Source organism: Manis javanica, chromosome 9 (genome assembly GCF_040802235.1).
Source record: "Manis javanica isolate MJ-LG chromosome 9, MJ_LKY, whole genome shotgun sequence".
Classification (NCBI taxonomy): Eukaryota; Metazoa; Chordata; class Mammalia; order Pholidota; family Manidae; genus Manis; species Manis javanica.
Window position 1 is genome coordinate 21,903,331 of NC_133164.1, and position 19,696 is coordinate 21,923,026.

The following is a 19,696-nucleotide window of genomic DNA, read 5'->3' on the forward strand; positions in this document are numbered from 1 at the left end:
TGGAATTTATAAATTATAACTCAATTAGCCATTAAAGAAGAGATATAACACAGAAGGTGAATGTGAACCATGACAAATTGGATAAGCTCTCAAACACATTAAATAGCCTGAACAGTCGTGCTAGGGGGAAGACTTTTGCACTTTTTCATTTTGCCTTCTCATCATTTGTGCGAATTATGTTTCTCCATAAATGAAGCCCATAAATGCTGTAAAAAACAGAGTCATCAAATGCCAGTTTCCTGTATGATAGTCATAAATATAATAAAATGATAATAAAAGTTTATTAAAATGAACTGTTACCAAACATAAAATTCATTATATTTAATACATAGCACCATCTAGTGAAACTTGAGGGAAATATTCAATATACTGAATACAATGCTGAACTTTGTTAAATATTAGAGATTAGTTCTTACACGATAATTACATTTAAGTTTCTCCTAGAAGTTTCCCAAGGATTAAATATAATGTTATTTCACACATATTATATACCTCACACTTTGAAAATTTGTTTTAGATTAATTATATAATCAGTAACATGATCTCTGTCTAGTCAAGTGTACATGCGATCACAAGCAGGAATTTATTAAGTAAGTCATTATTTAAATAAGAAAATAAAGTAAGTCGACATCAATATATAAAAGCAAAGTGATATATGTAGTATGTGTGGTGTCCTAACACCATTCACATGTTATGGAGATGAGAGTGATCAAGGAATATACAAATGTTAATACAAAAGATTTTTATTCTAAGAATTTCCCTAATAAATTCTAATAATGCCATGTGGTAGTCTTTTGTGTAAAATAGGAGCCACTGGTTTGTGAAAGTTGTTATAATAAATTTAATGTTGTATTTCATAAAATATGCCTTGGCTTGTTTTAAAATAATAAATATTAAAATATCAATGATGTTAATACAGAGAGGTGTGTGAGCATCACCTGATTCCATGTGCTGATTTCTTGTCATTATAACATACAGTTCATTTATATGTAGAGTTTTTATTTCTGTATAAACACATATTTTACACAATTAATTTGAAAGTCACCAATGATGAAAATGTATCATCCTTTCTGGGTAAATTCTTTAATTTTAATTCATTTACAACTCCATTACATGTGAAGCAACATTTTTTCTGAAGAGCAGTTCTCAGAACTAGAAAAATTTTCAGAAAGGTATAGTCATGGTTTACATTTTTGTAAGTGAATACGTTTTTTTGAAATAATAACAATATTTCAAAGAGACCCTGTCAAAACAAAACAAAACATAAAAAACTGTATAGAAGCTGGATATTTTTAACCTGAAAAGATTAAGTCACTATAAAATAAAATTATGGACTTATTTTGCATTTCATAAATGGACTTTAAAGGCAGTACTAAAGAGATAATTTCAAATATTACTTTTGTAATAATTTCAGTTAAATCAATTTTATTCAAACACTATTAACTGATTCTCTTTCATAAAATATCAAATTAATGTGTAAAAACTGTGTGATTAAGAATGCATTGTTGATAATACACTGGCCGTCTGTCCAACTGTGCCAACATAATTGACCAAAATCCCTACTTGCTCTGCTCTGAAATCCATTTCCATGTTTGCTTCAAGTCCATGTTTTCTACAATCGCCTTTCAACCAGTGGTTAAATACAGTGTGGATACAAAGCCAGGCCATTCCTGGGAGATAAAGGACTCTTCTAACAGCCGTCTTTGACTCCAACTCCTCCAGTGTTGACTTTCCTTAGATTGTGCTGCCATCTAGATGGCCTCCACCAATCTTTCTTTCTCCTTCACTGGGGTCAGATTTACAGTGCAATTCAATGGTTCTTGATTCTTCCAACTCTTAGATTTTACTTTTTTCCTTATGGGAATTTTCCCTAAAAATATTGTTGTACATTTAATCACATTTATTCCCATTTGGCATCTATTCTTGGTGGATTCAGAAGTGTGGTTCCTAAGGGCTGGAGTTTTTTCCTCAGAGTGATAGATACATATTCCAGACATTGGTGTGCTTTTTGTTGCATTCAAAGCTTCAGCCAGCACTGCCACATGGTATCTTACAGAATGCTTAAACCGTATGCTTGGAAGCCCACACAATAGCACTTGAGTAGGGGCAAAGCAAGAATCCAATGTAACCACAAGTTATGGCTTCCAACAGGTCACTTCAGAATCCATGTGTCCAGTGATCAGCACTTAGGCTTAGTGAAATAAGTCAAAGATAAATATCATATGACATCACTTATATCTGGAATCTAAAAACAAAACAAATATACAAACAAAATAGAAATAGACTCATAAACACAGAGAACAGACTTGTGTCTGCCATAGGGAAGAGGATGGGAGGATGGGTAAAAAAGGTGAAGGTGATAAAGAGATACAGAATTCCAATTATAAAATAATTTAGTCAAGGGGATGAAAGGACAGCATAGGGGGGAAAACAGCAAGATTAAAATAAAAAATTTTATCCTATGAGGTAAAATATCAAAAAGAAGACAATTTTTGTTGTTGTAAAACATACAATAGGCCAAAAAGAAAAGAAAAACTGTTTTCCAAACTACAGCCCAGAGAATTACGGGGAAAAAACCCCAAAAGAAGTTCAAATTAGGAAGACTGCTCAGAAAAGACCAGTGGTCACAGAAACAAGTTATATTTTTGTTTTGATCCTTGTAAATAAGGGGAAATTATATTCTCAACATTAAGTTTCTAGACAGTTTTCTAAAACTGCACTCATTTCTTTGAAAAATATTTATGAGTGTTAAGTAGATTTCCAAAAAGTCTAGATACCAAAATTAGTGAAGATATAAAACTGTTATTTTTAGGGTGAAAATTACAGTTTGTACTATGGAATTCTCTTTGGTAAGGTACATTTTTGTGAACAATTTAAACATGTAAGGCAAGTTCCTACTCAATGCTCTTGACATATCTAAAACCATTAAAATGCATTTGATTTAAGCTACACAGGGGCACTGGTAAAGGTGGATCTCCGTAGTTGCATGGGACCTGGGCTGCATGAGGGAGGATGTGGTTACAGGTACACCCACAGTGCAAGTTAGGATGGTTTCTTTCTGCAGCATGGTGATAGGTCTTGATAGAGAGGAAAGAGCAAAATAATTATTCCTTGTGTTGTTTTTGTTAAACACTAAAGCTTAGTAATTGCAGTAATTTAAGAACTTAAAGAGAGGATCATGTACTTCTATTTGCTCTACGTAGAATCATGAAAAAGTCAGGTAAAGACGTCAGGAAGTAATCAACAAAGGAGTGAAGCAATGATGCAGAATAAGAAATGACTTAGCGACAAACAACTTTCATGAAAAACTGATGTCACATAGAGGGATTTCTTGGTACTGCCAGAGTGTGTCCCCTCTGGTGATGTTGGGGGTTTTACTCTTTCAGAAACAATGAAGTAGAAATAAGCAATCTCCCTGTACTAAAAATTGATGTGGATAAAACCATGTATCTAGACAGTCCCCATTCTCAAGCTAGCATATTGGCTCTTATTAGTTTGGCTTTTATGAATATAGCTGATTCTATTTTTATTAACCTTGGGCAAACATAAGGTTTAATAGAGGACACTATAAAAATACTGTCACAGTCAAGAGAAATCATGACTCTTGTATCTATTGCCTGCCACTTTCATCACTAGAGAGGGTGCCAAAAACCAACCACCAAAATTCCTTAATCTGTATGGTAATTTAGACACTCAGAGATTATTAGTATGCATTTTGTTATATTCTCATAGGCAAGATGTAGGAGAAAACTGTGTTTCCCATATTTAAACAACCCTTTCCATTAGCCTAGCACCACACCTTGGAATGTAGATCAAGATACACTTTCTTAGAAAAGCCAACTATGTGGTCTTTCATTGCAATATACACCACTAGTGTTTTAATTTTGATTATATTTCTTAGGAAAGAGATACAGAAAGATATCTTGAATATGTGTTTGGAGACATTCTATATAAATATAACTTTTAGCAAGGATGCTTATTCACTTATTTTTGACTCCAGTAAATTGGCACAGTCTGTGATATAAAACAAGACATACTATCCTTTACTGATAAAATAACACAATTGCCTTAAAGTTCTTTGTTTTCTGTAAAAAAAAAATAGGTAAGAGATTATTTTATTGACATAGGTAAGAGATTATTTTATTGACTTTTTAAAATTTATTTTCTATAGTATTAAAGCAACATTTAATGCTTAATTGGTTAAAATTAAAAGTAGGAAGATAAAATAGTTAAATACCAAGAGCTAAATGATGGGAGAATTGTTGCTTCTGGAGAAGTGGTCTCAGGAGTAGCAAGATTGGGAGCATAGAAATGCTTTATTCTTTTTCTCTCAAGAGTTTGTTAGTGATTTCTGATAACTTAAAATACATCAATAATATTATAAGCTGAATTAAAATTTATATTATATCTTTACCTTTAGTCGTTTATGGAGATTAGACGTAGAGTCAGAAACTAACACTGAATTCAGCCTACAATCCCAATTATATGGCACTTGTAATATAGTCTGTTGTATGGATCTAATTCATAGATTTTTTAGAGCACTTGTAGGTTTACAGAAAAGTTGAATGAGAAGTACAGTGAATTTCTATATATGCCCACTTCATCATAAAGTATTTCCCCTAATATTAATGTCTTCCCTTAGTATAGTGAAACATTAGTTTCAATTAATGAACCAATTTTTACACATATTTTTAAAACTTTTAATTATTTTTTTATTGAGGTATAACTGACATATAACATTATAGTAGTTGCAAGTGTACAACAAAATGATTCAATGTTTGTTACACTGTGAAATGATTACACAGTAGGTCTAATTAGTATCTGTCACCTTACATACGTACAAACATGTTTTTATTCTTGTGATGAGAACTTTTAAGATCTACTTTCTTGACAACTATCAAATATGGTTACTTTTACCTATAGTCACAATGTTGTACATAATATTTGCATAATTTATTTATGTCATAACTGTAAATTTGTACCTTTTGACTTCCCTTTACCCTTTTCTCCCACCCTCTGCCTCCTGCCACTGGCAACTACAAATATGTTCTCCATATTTATGATTTAGATTCCATGCAGAAGTTAGATTATACAGTATTTGTCTTTCTCTGACTTATTTCACTTAGCATAATGCCTCAAGGTCCATACATGTTGTCCCAAATGACAAGCTTTCATTTTTTTAATGGCCAAAAATGATATGTTAGTATTAAATAAAGTCCATGATTTACCTTATGGTTCTAATTATATATGTCAACCATTACAGTATCATACAAAATGTTTCATTTTCCTAAAATTCCCCTTTGCTCCACCTTTAATTTCTCTCTCACAAATGCCTGTAACAGCTGATCTCTTTACTGTCTCCATAATTTTGCCTTTTTCAGAATGTCATATAGTTAGAACCACTAAGTATGTAGCCTTGATGTGGCTTCTTAAACTAATATAAAATTAAATTTCTTCCTTGTCTTTTTATGGCTTGAGAGTTCATTTTTTTTAATCACTGAAGAATATCCCATTGTGTGGATATACCACTGTTTGTTTATCCATTCACTTATTGAAGGGCATCTTAGTTGTTTCCCATTTTTGGCAATAAAACTGCTATAAACATTTGTGTGCAGCTTTTTAGAGTATCTAAGTATTCAACTCATTTTGGTAAATATATGGGGACATGACTGCTGGATCTTATGGTAAGAGCATGCTTAGTTTTATAAGGAAATGCCACTGTCTTCCAAAGTAGCTGTACTATTTTGCACTTCACCTGCAATGAATAAGAGATCCTGCTGCTCCACATTTTCAACAGCATTTCCTGTTGGGTGTTTTAAGTACATACTCAACAAAAATATTAGGAACCTTAATTATATAACAGATTATTGAAAAGTGCAAATCATTTAGTTAGGGTGTAGCAAAAAGCACTTTGCTTCATATATATAAACCTTTCACCTGTCAGGTTTAAGAAACAATATTCTATAAAATGACTTCAGAAACTGACAGTTATGATATAAATACCTGTGAGTAGAATAATAGAATTTTTGTTGTTGTTATTAAATTTTTTCTTCTCTGATTTTAGGATTTAACATTGTTTATTTCTAATTGTGTTTGGAATTTCATCAAGAAATTAATATATGTTCATATACATACATACACATCCTTACAAATAGTTTTATTATTTATAACTTTAATGAGTTCACTAAACTTTTAATAATAACATGAGGATCTGACATGTAACTCACCATTAATGAACTACATTTGACTCACTGACAAATGGCTAAGAGATACAAGTATGCAATTAAAGAAAAAAGTAATTACATTCTTATTTTTTCGTTATTCCACTCACCTGCAGGGTGACTTAGGGCAAGTCATTTAGCCATGGACTCAAATGAGGAACATAATTGTAAAACATTATGGGGTGTGATGAAACAACACAATAGCAATCCGTTATGTGCTTTGAAAATAAACTTTATGTGTATTGTATGTTTGTATTTATTTTGTTCATGCTTTTTAAAAATACAACTCTCTATATATCCATCAATTAGTATACTTGATAATATAGAAATCTTTCATGTTTAATAGTTTGAAAATTAAGTTTCAAATGACAAATTTTTAAGACATGGAAATGATTTTTGAAAATACATTTCTAATAAACATAAACTGCTTTTCTAAGTTATTCTTTTTGGATAAAGATACTCATCAAACATTGCAAAATATAAATAGGAATCAGAAATCAAAAGACTCAAAGATACTTTTCTACTGAGGAAAGATAAATATTCCAGTCACAACCAAAAATAATTTCACATAGCATCAGTAAATGGGATAGATATATGGGGCACTGACTTAAAAATGTCATAATATAAATTTTTATTTTTCATATTATAAATGGCATAAATACAAACAGATACAAAAATGCCATTAGATTTTTAAATCTGCCTGAGTCTAAAGTGGTCCAGGATATCTGGATTGTATGAAAATATCTATTCTCACCTGGGTCATCCTGGACCCATTTTCACAACACTTTCAAATCAGAGAAAGTAGTGAAAGCTCTCTCAAGACACAATAAAGGCTAATTTCATCAACAACATTATCTGAGATGTGAATAATGGTGGAAATGCTCACAGCTATAGCATCCCTTTTTTTTTTTGGTAAGCCCTGCTCACTAATAGGGCTGTAATTTGAACTGCTCCAAAAATTACGTAATAAAAATCTATATATTATATGTGTTTTATGTATTTCACACACACACACCTTCTTTTTCATTCATATAGGTAGTTCTGAAATGACTGGTGATGTGAACAGAAGGAACCAGGGAAAAACAGAGTTGTCCATTTATCCTGATGAAAACCTACTTACTTATTTCTGAATTTCTACTGTTGTTAGATAGATAAGAATTGATACTCTAAAAGCTTTGCCAACTCATTCTAATCAGAAAGAAAAATGACTGCAAAAGCTAGATCTGTACTTTTTCACATAGGGTAGCAGTTGAAAATTCCAGTTGCTGCATTACTTTTGAAAACCTGGTTATTAATTATATTAGTTATTTTAGGTTTGCTTCATAGAGAAAAGAATAGAATACAAAAACATGGGATTCTTGGTTTACATTTTCATATGAAAGACAATGAATGTAAATACGTTGGATAGGCTTTACCATTAGGAAAAATTAGTGTATATATATATATATATCATGATATATATATATATCATTAGATATATACATGATACATATAACATGTGTGTATGTTAATGTTTTAGGTACACACAAAACATTTATATGTGTCCATGGGTGACTCCTGCCTGAATGAAATGGTTTGAAGGAACTAAGAATCAAACTCTGGTGGAAATATTTCTCAATTCCATCTGTCACATAAGCAAATGTTAGGCTCCTATTAGAAATTAGGATATATTGTTATCTTTATATTGAGCCACATATTTCAATCACTTTCTTTTAAAATACAACTATGTTTGAGTGAAGTAGCAAATTAAGATTATGATAATGAAAAATGGTCCCCTCAGTGCAGATTATTTATTAAAAGAAATGTAATTCTGTTTGGTAAATGTGAGTAATGGCATTGCTTAAGGGTCATTGGATAGCTCACAGGATCTCCAGGAAGGCTAGAGAGGCTAGTTTGGATGCTTGGGAACCAGAGTGATTGCATCAAAGCACAGGACTGATTATTGAAAATCCTGCTACCACTGCCATTACCACCATTCACTGACCTCATCATGCTCTTGACCCAGGATCCCCCCATATGAACTGCTGCCACTGCTAATTCTGTGAACTGGATACAGATCCCACTGATGGCATGACCCTATCATAAATCCAGAATAGCTGTTGCTATTATTTGGTTCTAATTTAGTGTCTGGGAGTTGTATGTGACTGACAGGGTTGAGTTTCCAATCACACACCCCATCTGCAGGAGAGACACTGAAAGCAGAAATCTGAAACTTTCAAGTTCTGCTTTTTGCAGAAGGAATTTCTTCATAGAAGGAAAGATTCCCCAAACATATATGTGGCATTACTTAATAATGAGCAAAAAGAAATAATAAAAAATATTCAACATAAACACCTTTGGCTGTCCAGTATAATTAGTTATTCCTTTATATTCACTCCTAAATATAAAAAAAATTAACTGTTTTCCAAACGTACTATAATTATGTCTTGTATAATCAAATATATTTGACTTCCCCATCAAAAAGCTTAACTAAAATTGTGAATTATGGCAGAGACTTATGACCATAATCATTTAGTCATGTGCTTTAAAATCTTATTTTTTCAAAATTATTTTTGATGTTACCAATAACATATATGCTTTATTTAATAATAGGGAAAAAGAAATGTACAGAAGAGGAAAATCACTTACATTGTATGCATATGCATATGGTAGAGCAAGAAAGAAAATATGGTTAGATACTATTCACTTTCCAACTGTCATTAGATCATAGCTGTTTTTTATTATTTCTCTACTTCACTAATCATATTATGTATCCCATAACTTCTGCCAGCAACTCACTGTTAAGAGTTGTTGCTCTCTTATGTGATCCATATCTTCATTCTTAAGGGATCTGACTCTGTTTTGATTCTGGCTGTGTTTTTCCTTAAGATAGAGCACTTGACATCTTAATATGCATTAGCCAAGTAACAGACTCAGAGTCCAGAACTCAAGTGAAATTCTTCAGTTGTAAAATGAAATTATTAAAGAAGTAGAGGGCTGATAAGGGAGAGAATAACTATTAATAATGAGTGTGGTAGTAAGCCAGCTATCATAAAGTATGAATCAGGCTTAACATGTGAGAAAGCTCTGGGAAAGAGTACAAATGCACATTTCCATTTTACTCTACTCCTCGGATGAGCATCATTGGTTGAGGGCTACTCCTAGGTACTATAATCCCTTGGTATGTACAACTTAATGCCAACACTGTGTAGGAGGCTAGCTTTTCCAAAATCCAAGGTAGAAGGACCTTCAGGGATGCGTATATTATCTGGCAGAAATCACCTGGCACAAATAAATGGTCCAAGAAGTATGGATTAGGTGGGTGTTGTCAATGTGTGCTACACTCTGGTGTTCTCCTGGGTTTAAATTAAATTATTTACCTTCTTTCTACTGGAACACACAATACAGATTGTATCGACTCCATAAACGGCATTGATGTTGTCACTCAATTACAACTGCAGTTACAGGAATTGGACATAGCTGCTGCTGCCCCACTGTAGTCTGATTCCTCACATTATTAGTTATTAACACAAGTCTATGGTAGGTGTGTTTGGTGAAACCTAGATCATGGGCCTCACTGTATATTAAAAAAAGGCTAGAATAGCAAGCATCAGTAATTTTCACATTTTTTCAACATGATGATAGACAAAATTCATTTATTTTCAAATAAGTATAAGTGAGAAAGAAGACACTACAATTGAAACTACAAAAATACAAAGAAAGTATCACAAGACTACTAAGAAAAATTATATGCCAACAAATTGGATAACCAAGAATAAATGGACAAATTTCTAGAAGCATACATTCTACCAAGACTGAATCTGGAAGAAAATCTTTCTGGACCAAAAAAGACTTAAGAAGATTACACCAGACCTTAAAAACTATTTTCTCAAATAATTAGACAGTTCACTCATCTTCAGCCTTCTTTTTTATTTTCCTCTCATTCAGCCACAAATCATTCTTCCTATGAAACTAGAGTTTCTAAAATACAAATCTAATCAGGACTTTCCCATATATTAACTCTTCAGAGATAACATAAGTCAAATACAGTCTAGAAACTCTTCAGTGTGCCACCCAGACTGTATGGGAGAATATAGAGCCCCCAAACAGTGCCATGGCCTCCAAATATTCTACTTCCCCATTCTTTCTTCTCTCCCTCCTTGATTTTACCATCTCCCTCAATATGTCATTTATCAGAGAAAATTTTTGTGATTATGAATTTTACATTATTATCCCAGAACATATCAAATTTCTCTAACACTATAAATCATAACATGAATATTTATTTTCTATTTATTGTCTTTGAAAAATTTGAACTCTATAGCTGAGACTAATTTCTTTTTTATTCATTACTTAATCTTAAATACCTAACAGAATTCTCTTGTTTTGTTAAATATATCCTAGGAGCAATGAAAAACCTTCAAATGGATTTTAAAAAGAAACGGTATGGTACAATTTGTGTTTTGGATTTTTCCTTCACAGTAATACATACTAACTGGGAAATCCTGAGGATCCTAGGTGTTTTATGAGACTGGTGAGGTTATCTAGGTGACATAGCGGCACAGACCAGGGAAGTGACAGGTGAATTGAAAGGACTGGACAGATCCCATAAATATTTAAGTGGTAAAACTGGTAAGACAGAACAAGAGTTGATGTATGGAGTAAGGTAAAGGGAGATGGCCAGGTTGAAAAATTGAGTTTATTTGATTGATAAAATCAGTTGCACAGTTATGTTACTAAGTTATGGAATAGAGGAGAAAAGCTAGTTTGGATAATGGGATATTTTTTCTTTTTTGGCTCTGTACTGCACAAAAGTAGGTATTCTATTGAGAGTTCTAGTGCTGCATTTTATTTTTTAAATTCTAAGTATTCAAAAAGAATTTAGGACTATACAAAATAAATTTCTCACCAATTAAAGAAGATTTTTAAAGCATGTTTTAGATTTATTAAACATAATATTTGCAAATATAACTTCAATACTGAAACGATTCTGAGTAAAGTTATAATTTGAAGGGTAGCATTTTGAATTTTACTTTTCCTATATTTAAATATAATTTATAATCATAAATGAAGTTTTGTCATTATTAATAAATATTTTTCATGTAGATTTTTGTTACAACCCTAAAAAATGATTCTAAAATGGTCTGTATTCTTGTGTCTTTACCCTTTAGTTTTACCTACTTCAAAGTATAAATTGAAATTCAAATAGTAACATTCTGCTGCCACCTGCTGGAAGATATGTAAAATTGCCTGTTTAAAGGAATAGTGATGAACGTACTGCATTCAATAAGAAAACTCACGTGATGTTCAGAATATTTTTCTATTAAGAGTATCACACTGTACAAAGCTATGTGCCACTATATGTCACCAAACCCTTTAGTTTTAGTTATTATTAAATCTGTTTATATTTTCTTATCCCTTGTCCTCTTCATAACCCAACTCTTTTGTAGAAGCATGTATTTTCAGAAAATTGAAATCTGATTTAACTAATAACAGAGAAAATGTTAAATATTTACATTCAGTAAAGCAAAAAACAATCTTTACTCACGCCTAAGAATATAAAAACAGAAGCAAAAAGGAGTGTATAAGAGGAGGAGGGGAAATTAAATTTTTCAACATGGAAAAATGGGTTTGTATACAGTGTATTGATTTAGGGCAGATTTCATTTAAATTCTGTTATAACTCAGGATTAGAAAAGATGAATTTTGAAATATCACTGAAGCATCTCAGATTGTATTTAAAATAGGAATAATTTGTATCAAAGAACTTTTGCAAAGTTTAAGGGTAATATCTGATGGTTTCCTACATGAGTCATATAATGCATCCAAAAATAGTGTCTATCAATAAGATTCTTTGGATAGTAAAAACATCCACCCAAGTTTTATAATATGATGTAAACATGTTATAATAAACATAAACACCACAATCAATTGTGGACTTTCTTGGTTGACATATATTTGAAGTCATATTAATTTTTAGTATTCCGACTAGAATGTTTCACTAATAAAAATCACTTAAAAGTCAGGTGTAATAGCTATATTAAGGCCTACTTTTAAGTAGGGCCTCCTTTTGCTTATACTCCAATAACAACAGTAAATACAAGCATGATGCTTATACAGAGCTGAGTGGATTAACTCTGATATTTTTTATTTTAATAATTATCCAACTTCTATTTCATTTGGCCATGCTAAAATGGTCATTTCTAATAGTTTTGATTACTGTCAGTATTTACAGTCTATTCTGGTATTTCACAAAGTTTGTCTTTGGATCCCTGGTAATTTAGGTTTATCATATTTACTCATGTTATATTAGTTTCTGTTGCTGGAACAAACTGCTACATATTTAGTTTGCTAATGCAAAACAAATTTATTATCTTATAATTTTTATAGGCCGTAAGTCCAATGCCAGTCTCAATGGGATAAAACCAAGGTGTTTGCAGTACTTCATCTCCTCAGCTTTCATCTACAGAGGCTTTATTTAGAGTGCAATCTATTTTCTTGCCTTTTCCAGCCTTTATAGCCTGGTTGATTCCTCACTTGGTGCCTATCTTCAAAGCTAATAACACTGCATCTCTCTGACCATTCTTTTGTAGTGCATTTTGCACTCTCTCTTCTGCTCCTAAAGACCCTTGTTATTGTGTAGGGCATGCCCAGATAATCTCCTAAATTAATCTCGACTGCAAAATCCTTTGTACTGTGTAACACAGAAATCACATAAAGTCTTAATGATTACCCCAAAATTAAGTTTTAATGAAAAATGTGATGAGAAATGTATTTTATTTCTTGGTCCAAGAACAAGCTGAAAATACACAAAACAGGAACTTCATTTTTAAACATCAGTTTACAGAAATGACAATTTAAGATTGAAACATTTTTGCATAATAACACAGTCCAAAGATGAAGTGAAACAGAGCTTGGAGGTGTACAGGAAGTGTATGACAGTCAATAAAGCTTACACATGAAGAAAAATATATCAAGCAGGTATGCCTCTTTACCTTGAAAATTATGCTATACTACTATAGTCTTTTAAAAGTCAGATTACATTGGAAATTTGTCTGTTTTTCTATAATATTTCAATGCTATTTTCAAGAATTATAAAACAGTGCATTATATGAAATATATAAAGACAAAAATTAAATCCAACCAGATTGTGATGTTATGTCAAACAGTACATATCAAACATTTGTTTGACCATGCAAAATATGGGTTAATAGATAGTTTTTACTCTGGGACAATAATAAAAAGAAATAGTTGATTTGCATAGACTTCAGGGTAATACGTCCATTTAGAACAGTGCTCTCTGTGTATTCAAGACTAACTACATCAGAATTACCTGACACTCCTGAGGAGGAGTTGAATTAGAATGTGTGGACCCCAAAGTTCCTAAAAATCAGCAGTTTGGGAAACACTATTCCTTGTCACCTATTGGAATATCTCATATGATATACATTACATATATCACATGGTATAGGAGGATGATGTTGGAGATAGAGTGTGAATTGTCATCAAAATTAGAATGGCCATTAAAAATTGTGAGAATCCTTTCTGTAGTGAGAAACTTCAAAATCAGCGGGTTTTTTCTATTTTTTTTTTTATCATTTACTTCTTTCATTTTCAGTAGAATGAAAAGTTTGAGTGTAACTGAATGAGTAAATACATTATATTCCTTTAGAAATATAGAAAAGATTAAAAATTTTAAAATTAAAGAAGTCTTCCTTAAATTATTTCAAGATAAAAGCTTTCATGTATGATAGTAAAAGTAGCTTATTTTTGCATAATGCATTGATTCTGAATTTCTCTGAAGGGTGAGGAAGACATATATTCAATCTATATGACTATTAAAATTCAGTTCATAGAAATTAGAGAACACATCTGTGGACCCTGCAGATATTAAAATAATTATAAAGAAATATAATGAACAGCTTTATAACAAGCAAGACAAATTAGATAAAAATCAACAAATTCCTAGAAAGACAAAACTTACCAAAAATTGAACCAGGAACAAGCAGAATTTGTAAATAGATCAAATAATTAAAAATCTTTCCACCAAAGGAGCTGCATTAATTCTATCAAACACTTAATGTAGAAAAGATATCCCAATTCTACAACAACTTCCCAAGTCATTTTATAGGGCCAGGATTACCATGACATGTATGTAAGACAAAGACATAAAAATAAATAGAAACCATAAACCAATACCCATCATGACCATGTACAAAAAATATCCTTAAAAATGTGAATGAACTGTATCCAGCAACATATAGAAACATATATATACATATACACATATACACCATGGACAGGTAAGTGGGTTTATCCAAGGAAAACAAAAAGTTAATATCCAGAAATGAATAAAAATAATGCACTAGTTTAGTAGAATAAAGGACAAAATAAACATCATCAAGCAAAGAGCCAAAAACTTACACATAATTATCTCAATAAATGCAGGAAAGAATTCAACAAAATGCAGATGATTCCTGTGAAAAGCTTTCAGGAATCTGCCAACATAATCAAACTTCCTCAAACTATTAATAGACAGCTATGAAACTATGAAATGGCTACACCTAACATCACAGTCATTGATGAGCGAGTTTGTTCCCCCACAATGGGGAATAAGAATGTCTCTTCTTAGCACCTATATTCAGTATAGCACTGAAGGGTTTAGCCAGTCAAGTAAAATAAGAAAAAGAAAATGCATGCAGGTTTTTTTTAAAAGGAATAAAATTGTCCTTTTTTGGTAAAAAACCCAAAAGGAATCCAGAAATACAAAACAAAGCAAACCGACAACAATAAATTCAGAACAGTTGGAAGTACAGCTTTTTATAATTCCGTCCTCTATCCTATCTTAGCATATTAATTATACTTGTTTTCTTTTTTCTTTTATTAGTGGTTGCCCTCAAGTCTGTAATAGAATTTATAGCTAATGTAAATTGCCTTTAAAATAGCACTATTTCAGTTTAATGTGTAGAACATGAACCTTTTAACCAAATATTCTCAATTTTTCCCATCTGTCCTTTATAACATTGCTGTCATTTACTTCATTTATCCACATTCTAGTCACCTGATACATTGTTGCTTTTATTTAGAACAAAATCTTACCTGTTAGATGAATTAGAAAGAAAATATTTTATTTTACCTGTAATTATTTCTTCTCAGTTGCTTTCTTTCTTCTTTACATATATCCATGTTTCTGATATGCTTTTCCTTTTATATAAAGACCTTTAAACAATTCCCTCAAGACATATCTACTGGCAAAAATTTTCTTGCATTTTTACTTGCTTTAGTATTTCTTCTTCAGTTTTGAAGGGCAACTTTGCTGGGTACAGAATTTTAGGTTGGTCTTTTTTGTATTTTTCTTTTAACATTTCAAATACCTCACTACACTTTTATCTTGTTTCAAGAGTTATTATTATTAGATCAGCCATTAGATCATAAGGTTGAGTTGATAGCAAAGTAGAATAATAAAGTTTTAGTTTTAATGAATATTGAAAATGTTTACCTAACAAATAGAAATCTCAGAATTATTTAAATATAGAAAGACTTAATGTTGAATTATCTATACCAATCAATTCTAGTTTTAAGGGGGAAGAACAAAATACTGATGTTTAAAATAAATGAAAATATTTTCTACTCAAAATTAAATAAAAGCACTATAAGCAATCAGGAAAAAATACTTGGATTTGATTTTTCCAAGTGACCTATCTTTAACCAGTCATAATTATGTTCAATCATTTTCTATTCAATCTATAAAATGAAGGCTTTGCTAACTAATAGGTAATCTGCACTCTATTAAAGATGTAAAGCAATGCCCATCACTTAGTTATTCTTCACTGAAGCAAACTTTTTTTTTTGGGATTCAGTGCTTATCATATACTTAAAATGAACATTTTAGGAAATTAATTTCTTGCATGAAAGACAAGAGGCATGTATATATCTGATATGGTTACAACATAAAACAAATATGCAACTTTTATTTCTAAAGTACTAACTGTCATATTCTGGAAATCCTTTGAAATTAATGAAAGTTAGATCCTAATTTTCAATGAAGTCTATATGGAAATAGTAAGTACAAAATAACAGACAGATTTAGTAGGTATGGCTGATGCAATTTGAATGCTAATAGGACATGTTTCAGTTAGCAAAAGACAGGAGTCCACAGCAAATTTAAACTAAGGCACTGAATAATGAAGGTTTTTGAAATGCTCTATTAGAAAAAAAATACTTTTAACTCAAATTTCTTTATATCTGGAATTAAAAAAAGTTGTATACTTACATAAATGAAGGTGATTTGATGGCACAGCATTCTTTTTCTTAACAAGTCCACTGTGTGAATAAGTAATGGTCTGTGAGGAGTTGTGTGTTCTCTTTTGGAGTATAGCCCAAAGCTTCAAGTTTTTCTTTGGTGATGTTTTAACTTTATGAAAATCAGAATAAGCTTAAACTCTCAGAGCCTTTGTTTTCTTCTCTGTAAAAATGAAGATGATATTTAGCCTTGCCTCAATGTAATTGCTTTGAAGATAAATGACATATACTATGAAACAATCAATCTATTTACATATTAAATGGATAGTGTTAAGTTTCAAAACTTGTAGCTAAATAAAATACTTGTAATACTTTCATAAACAATTTTATGACAGAAAATCCTAGAATTAGCTTACCTTGAAGAGGCTCTACAAATAAGATTAGGTCAAGTAGTATATTTATTTCAGTCAAGATTTTTTCAACAATTAAGTTTTACAAATAACAATTCTAAAGGATGACTTCTTCAGTAATGTAAAAGAACAAGAAAATTTAATGCAAAGTAAAACAGTAATTTCTTATTTTGTTCAGTACTTTACTCAATTCAGTAATGAAAAACAAAAAATAAAACTACCTATTTTATGTCAAAGTAGATATTTGAACACAGGTTTTCTTAGCTCTAAAATTCATATGTGCACAGTTTGGTTTGATTTTCAGTAGACTGTACAGTTCTTCACTTTTTTTTTAAATTTTGGCATTCTTGGTAAATCTTGGAAGTCCACTTCATTTTTCAAGGAATTTGAGTTCTAGTTCTGCATTCCCCTTTTCAGAATAAATAATTTTATGCCTGCTCAGATTTTCTTTTAAGGCTATTTTGAGAATATTTAAAATTACCAGCACCTTCCTTTCTCCTTTTCCCCCAGGCCCTGATGTGTAAGCTTCAAACTGCAATTTCTAACATATTTCCTTATTATTACATATTTTTTAATTGGAAGAAATATGAAATAAAATGGGTAACTTTAAACTTTTTGGGAACACTGAGGCATCTGAAGACAGACAACATCCCCTTTACAGGTGACTTGCTACTTGACTAATTAGTTTATATGTAACATGTTCCTACTTTATAACTTAAGACTTAATTATCTTTATGTATCAAATGCTTACTTAGTTTAGAGCTTTGACTTTATCCTTGGAAATTAGGTACAAGCGCCGTGGTCTAAAATAATTCAATTTATAGATAAGATGTTGCTAAACAGATAAATTATGAACCGTTAGGTACTCCTTTATCAAGGAGAGAAATACCAAAAAGTAATTACAGTCCTGGGAAAAGTTCAAACCACACACTTAATAAAACTTTTATTATTCATGCGATCTTCAGAGTTAATATTACTCTTCCAAACAGTTTATTGTAAGAGATCTAAGTGGATCTAAGGATGAGGTCAGCTTGTCAGTGTCTTTGAGTAGCCAGCACAACATTTAAAAAATAAGCCAACATCTAAAATATTGGAGATTAAACACAGGATTGGTGATTTACTTACTTAGAATAAGAGAAAAGGGAAGGACAAAGATGGTGACACAGAGAGCACCAACTTCCCCTCTTCCAAGAACTGACTGAATGTGCAGCTTCCGGTGAAGCAGTTCCCCGAGTTAAAACCAGAAATGGGGTGCGTGACGGCTACACATCAGACCAGTGGGAAAACACCCATGAGAGCAGTGGGCAAGCCTGAGACAGGCTCTCCCCATAAACACACCGCCGTCCAGCACAGTGCCGTAGAAGAGGGAGGGGGGCCCCAAACCCCAGCTTCTCCCAGAGGGGCGACGGGCTTGCACCGCCCATCCAGCACCCCAACTTCTAAGTTTCCCACTCGAGGAACGAGCCACCGAAACGCCACGCCATGAAAACCAACAGAGCCTGCAATGGCGAGTCCCAGAGCGCTCTGGAAACGAAGAGGCAATTAGTTTGTTTTTAGAACGTATTTTCTGGAGACCTTATTTCCACTTCTTGTTTGAAGCCTGCGGAAAAAGAGCTTAAGGCCCCTCAGAGGTTGTTCTCACCGTCGGCGGCCACAGCAGGACGGGCGTCCCCTCGGCCTTCGGACCTGTCTGCGAGCTCGGGGAGAAGAGCAGTGACCTCGGGAGCCAGGGCAGCCGGCTCACCCCGCAGCGCTCCTTGGTCCCGGCCTTCTGGGCCGTGGCTGCCTCTCGCTCTCGAGTCCTGTCAGGATCTGGCAGGAGGCCCAGACCGCGACCTGCCGCGCGCGGGCGCTCACGGGAGACAGGGCCGCGCGTGCGCGCGACTTCCGCGCCTGCCTTCACCACCGCAGGCGCGCCGAGTGAGCTCCCCTGGCCCTTGGGTTGACAATGTTCACGTCGCTCAGAGGAAAGCGTGTGAGACACGGGGACTGGGAGGCGGGCTACCCGAGACGCGTGTGTGAGAGGCTGGTGGTGTTCAGCCCTGCAATAAGTAACCACCAAAAGTCACGGCTGTGGAAGGCTGACTGGCTCTGGTCCGACGAAGGTTCTAGGAGCGAAGCGGCCAGCGACAGGAGTGGCTCTGGCGTCAGCAGCAAACGAGCACACCTCACTGGCCGGGACTCCCGGAAAATACGCGCTGACAGCAGCTGGGTTTTCAAGGGCAACAATGGCACGAGGTGACAGCAGGAGCATTTCTCAGGTTCCTTTCAAATTTATGATACAGATGCTATCACTTTTTGTAGACGAATTGTTCCATTTGAAGTCAAAGTTGGTGCCACTTAAGTGGGTTCCTGCTGCAAGGAATTTGACGGCAGCCTCTTCCTTCATTTGTAGGGTGTCAAGGGCTCCACGCATTGTGGAAGTTTCCCTTTAAGTTGAGACAGGAACCCAGAACAACTCCGTTTAGACCCTGTATCTATAGGTTACTGCTTTGTGGCTACCCTGAGGCTTACATAAAACTTACATGCCAAAGTTTGCACTTAACGAACTTTTCCAGAGCATCCATACAATCCAGGAGAAGGCAAAAGTCTATTTGGGGAACTTCTGCTTTTCATAACTATTAAAATATTCTCCTGTATTTTTATATTGAAGGGCACTCCCAAGCTCTTTATTATTATCACAATATGCATGCAATGTAGGCATAGTTATTATCCCTGCTGTAGAAAGGGATATTCATAGGTTAATGATCTGTCCCAGGTGATAGATTTGATTAACTAGCAGAACAAGAAACAAGACCCGTGTCCAAGTTACAATTTGATGTTTTGTACGATGAAACCCTTACAG

The 19,696-nt window shown here is 33.2% G+C and overlaps 1 long non-coding RNA gene across 1 annotated transcript; it reads right to left on the reverse strand.

Annotated features, from left to right (window-relative positions):
* Positions 1-360: 360 nt before the first annotated feature.
* LOC140843500 (uncharacterized) lies at positions 361-18,645 on the reverse strand. The gene is made up of 3 exons (XR_012121328.1): positions 18,494-18,645; positions 16,473-16,664; positions 361-2,245 (listed from the first exon to the last, which is right to left on the reverse strand). It is a non-coding gene; the product is annotated as an uncharacterized lncRNA (long non-coding RNA).
* Positions 18,646-19,696: the final 1,051 nt, after the last annotated feature.